This window comes from Passer domesticus, unplaced genomic scaffold (assembly GCF_036417665.1).
Source record: "Passer domesticus isolate bPasDom1 unplaced genomic scaffold, bPasDom1.hap1 HAP1_SCAFFOLD_140, whole genome shotgun sequence".
Classification (NCBI taxonomy): Eukaryota; Metazoa; Chordata; class Aves; order Passeriformes; family Passeridae; genus Passer; species Passer domesticus.
The window spans coordinates 57,501-62,500 of NW_026989931.1; positions in this window are offsets into that span (position 1 = coordinate 57,501).

Here is a 5,000-nt window from a genome sequence, read left to right on the forward strand (position 1 = left end):
GAGCTCCGGGGGTAGACCTGTTGGCCGCGGCCCGGGCCCTTACCTCGGGGGGCCGGGCAGACCTGCTGTTCCCGGTCGGAGGTCCTCGGACCTGTTGTCCCCGGCTGGCCTTCGCCTACGGCCGCCTCGCCCGTGGGTAGACCTGCTGTCCCCGGCCGGAGGTCCTCGGCGCTCCGGGGGTAGACCTGTTGGCCGCGGCCGGCCTCGGAGTTCCGGGGTAGACCTGTTGTCCCCGGCTGGCCTTAGCCGACAGCCGCCTCGCCCGTGGGTAGACCTGCTGTCCCCGGTCGGCCTCCGCCCCCTGGCGGCCGAGCCCTCTGGCGTGCGCTTGGCTGAGGAGCCGTCCTCGATCGGACGCGCAGCACCCCCGCGGCCCGGGCCCGCGAGCCCGTGCGAGGCGGGCGGCCCGCACGACCGGCAGGCTCGTGCCCGCTCCAGGGGGCGCGCGCAGCGGCTCGCACGCGCCCTTTCCTCCCGAAAGCCGGGAGGCGAAGGCGGCCGACTTTCGCCGCCAGCCGGACGCACGCCCGCCCCCCCCCCCCCCACCTCCCCCCCCCCCCCCCCACCCCCCCCCCCCCCCACCCCCGCAGACAGCCTGCCCGCCTCCCGCTGCCCCGACCGAAAGGGAAGGAGAGAGCCTTTGGGCGCCGGCGGCACTGCCGCCGCCCCCGTGGCCCGAGCGACGGCGGCCCGGCTCCCGGCTCGATTGCCGCATCGCTCGCTCCCTTCGGCCGCTCTCCCCGCTGCCGTCCTGCCGCGGGCTGGGCCGGGGCCAGGGGTGAGCGGGAGGGAAGGAAGGAACGCCATCAAACCAAAAGGCTCGGCGAGAGACGAACAGAAAGTTTCCCGGAGAAAGGGACGGTGCGCTAGGCATCCCGCCACCGCCCGCCCGCCCCGCCCCGCCTCTGCAGCAGGCTCTCGCCCTGCTGGCCGAACCTCCCGGCTGCCTCGGTGTCGGCCGGCTCCTCGCCCGCCCGCCCGCCCGCCCGCCGCTGCCGCTGCCGCTGCCGCTGCCGCTGCCGCTGCCGCTGCCGCTGCCGCTGTGCAAACAGGCCGATGGGAGCCCGGGGTGGGGGGGGAGAGGGCTTGAAAAGTCTGAAGGTGGCGCCAGGGCGTCTGAGGGGGGGAGGGCGGGGCGGCCCCAACCGTCATTGGGCGGAGGCCGGGAAAGTCTGCAGGCGGCAGCAGGGAGTCTGGGGGGGAGGGGGGGTGAGGGCGGGGCGGCCCCAACCGTCATTGGGCGGAGGCGAGGAAAGTCTGCAGGCGGCAGCAGGGAGTCTGAGGGGGGCAGGGCGGGGCGGCCCCCCAACCGTCGTGGCTGGCCGGGGGGGCGGCCGCGACAGGCAGGGCAGGGACCAGGGCAGGGACCAGGGCAGGCGCGGGGACGGGGACGGGGACGGGGACGGGGAGAGAGGGCACGCGAGAGGGCGCGTGCCTATGGGCGGGGGGGGGCGGTGTGGTGCTCTGAGAGAGCGGCATCGGGATGTGAGTGCGTGGAGCGGGTGTGTGTCCCCGTGTCTGTCTGTCGCTCTCTGTGCGGACAAGGGCCGGCGGCTTCGTGGTGCCGGCCACGGGCGCCTCGCCACCGAGCCCCCGCGGCCCCCCAGAGCCACGCCGAGTGCTGAAGACCTCTGCGGACCGTGAAAGAACCCGTCCGAAAGCGGCCGCCCGTGTGCCGGCGGCGGCTGCCCCGCCGCCGCCGCCGCCGCCGCCGCCTCCTCTCCCGGTGGGCGGGGCGGGGCGGGTCGAGCCGAGTCGCGGCGTGGGGGGGGCGGGCAGAAACCCAAGAAAAGCCAAAACCAAACCAAACAAACGACAAAAGAAAAAAACAAACAGACGGAAAAAAACAAAACAAACAAAACCCCACCAAACCAACCCCGGGGGGGGGAACCAAAACCAAACCCAACAATAAAAGCCCCCCAAAGAAACACCAAAAAAAGCCCCCACCAGCCCACCAACCGAACCACAAGCCACAAGCCCCACGCCCACTCCCCCCCCAAAAAGCCCCGAGATCTAGCATCAAACAAAAGCAAAGCAAAGCAAAGCAAAGCAAAGCAAAGCAAGGCAAGGCAAAGCAAAGGAAAAACAACAACAACAATACCAACCAGAAAACCCCCCACACACAAAACCCCCCCCCAAGAAAAAAATCCAAAAGAGAAAAAGCCCCAACCAAACAAAACCAAACAAAACCAAACAAAACCAAACCCAACCAAAAAAAAAAAAAAAAACCCCAAAAAAAAAAAAAAAAAAAAAAACAAAAACAAAAACAAAAACAACCAACAAAACCCAAAACCAAAAACCACCCCCACAACGCCCACCAAAAAAAAAAAAGCCTCCAAAAACCCCAAAACCTCGAAAATATGAATTGGTCTTAGAAATGGGGGGGGGGGGGGGGGGGGGGGGGGGCGGGGAAGGGGGCTTCATTGAGTGGGACAGGGCTGATAGAGCCGTCCGGCTCCGGGGCGTTACGAGGCCGTGAGCTGCCCCCGGCTGTGCAGGCTTGGCGGGGTCAGCGAGGCGCCCGAACCCCGGGCGGCGAGCGGAGAACAACAGGTCTACCCTAGCTCTGCAAGGACACCAGGTCTACCCCCGGCTCCGGGAGGGGACACCAGGTCTACCCCGGCTTCGGGAGGGCAGCCAACAGGTCTACCCCCGGCTTCGGGAGGGGACACCAGGTCTACCCCGGCTTCGGGAGGGCAGCCAACAGGTCTACCCCGGCTTCGGGAGGGCAGCCAACAGGTCTACCCCGGCTTCGGGGAGCCAACAGGTCTACCCCGGCTCCGGGAGGGGACACCAGGTCTACCCCGGTTCCGGGAGGGCAGCCAACAGGTCTACCCCGGCTTCGGGAGGGGACACCAGGTCTACCCCGGCTTCGGGGAGCCAACAGGTCTACCCCGGCTTCGGGAGGGGACACCAGGTCTACCCCGTCTTCGGGAAGGGAGCCAACAGGTCTACCCCCGGCTTCGGGAGGGGCCACCAGGTACTACCCCGGCTTCGGGAGGGGACAACAGGTCTACCCCGGCTTCGGGAGGGGACACCAGGTCTACCCCGTCTTCGGGAAGGGAGCCAACAGGTCTACCCCCGGCTTCGGGAGGGGACACCAGGTCTACCCCGGCTTCGGGAACGGACACCAGGTCTATCCCGGCGCCGGAGAGGACGCCAGGTCTACCCCGGCTCCCCGGGAGACACCAGGTCTACCCCGGCTCCGCGCCCGCCCAGGCTCGGCGCGGTCCCCGGGCGGCGGGCGCTGACGGATGACAACAGGTCTACCTCGTTCCGAAGGGACTTGGTCACATTTCGGCCGGCGCCGGGTAGACCTGTTGTCTCAGCCGGCTCCGGAAGTTCACCAAGGGGTCGCTGTTTTCGGCCGCCTCCCGCTACGTCATGCTAGGAGGCGGCCTGCGGCGGCGCTCCTTCCCGGTCGATTTTCATCGGTCCTCTTGGAGGCGCCGGCGGCCTTGGACTTATCTGTCCGTACTATGGGAGCGAGGTGACGGGCCGCGTCCCCGCAGGCAGGGTTCTCCGCGCCTGTGTCCGATGGCGGTGGGCTGGATTGGCCGCGCGTGCCGGTGGCGCCAGGGTTGGAGAGCACGCCGCCTAACCGAGGAACGAGTCGCGTGGCTTTGTTCCCGGTTCCGTCCGTGGTTGCCCCAGCGAGGTTTGGCGCAGTGTGGAGGGCCCCGAGGGAGAGAGATGTGGTGCGACCGATCGTGGGGCGCGAGAGAGACGTGTGTGGAGCCCGAAAGGGGCCGGTCCCCGCGGAGCCGAGAGAGAAGAGACCGAGGGCGAGCCGGGGGAAAGGGGCCGGTCCCCGCGGAGCCGAGAGAGAAGAGACCGAGGGCGAGCCGGGGGAAAGGGGCCGGTCCCCGCGGAGCCGAGAGAGAAGAGACCGAGGGCGAGCCGGGGGAAAGGGGCCGGTCCCCGCGGAGCCGAGAGAGAGAGTCGAAAAGCCGTGTGAGAGCCCCTCGCTGGCCGAGGTGAGGTGGAGAAAAGCCGTGAGCGTGTCCTGCTCCGGCCCGGCCCGGTGGCGGGCGAGGCGGCGGCGCCTCGTCCCTTGTGTGTGGCTCGGCCTTAAGCCGGGGCCCCGCTCGGCGGGCGCTTTTTAATTTTTTTCTATTTTGTTTTATTTCCCCCCCCCGGCAGTCGGAGGGTGGACGCGGCTGGGGTTTTTCCTGGCCCTTGCTCCAAGAGCCCCGAGGATGGCCCGCTCGGCCGAGGTGGCGGCGTCCCGTCCCCCGCTCCCGACCTGTTTGCCAGCGTGTCCGTGTCGGAAGGGCGGCGGGGGACGCGCAGTGGGACGCGCGGCCTGGCCTCGGCCTGCTGCGTCGCTTGAGGGGCTCGGCGACGGCAGTCGCCCGATGAGCCGGGGTGGCGCCACCGCCGTCCCCGGCCTGTGGTTTTTTTTTTTTTTTTTTTTTTTTTTTTGTTTCGGCGTTGTCCCCCTTCCTCGGCCTTAAGCCGGGGACCCGCGTAGCGGGCGGATTTTTCCAGGGGCAGAGGCCGGCCGCGGTGGCCGGCCTTGCCCTAGCACGGACCCGGAGCCCGACAGAGAGCCCCCCGGCATGTCGAGGGCGAGGCGGCGGCGCCTCGTCCTACCTCGCTTTGCGGGTGGTGCGGCTGAGCCGCTTCCGCCAGGGCAGGCTGGGTTTCCACCGGGGGTCCGTTCACGTTGCCTTTTTTTTTTTGTTAGCGAGCCGGCGTGCGGGCGGAGTGGGGGCTGCCCGGCCGGCCGTCGTTGACGGTCCCCCCCCCCCCCCCCTTTCCGGCGGCCTTAAGCCGCGGCACCCGAGAAGCCGCGCGACAAAGGTGCGCGGGCCACGCAAGCCAAGGTGTGCAGAGAGAGAGAGAGAGCGAGAGAGAGAGGGGCGAGATGCCGGTGGGTCGCCCCTCGGCCCGGGCCCGCGGCCCCTGTGGTTAGCACGGGTCCGTTGCCGAACGCGCGCGCCATGTGCCTTTTTATCGTGCCGTCCCCGCCCGGCTTTTTTTTTTTTTTTTTTTTT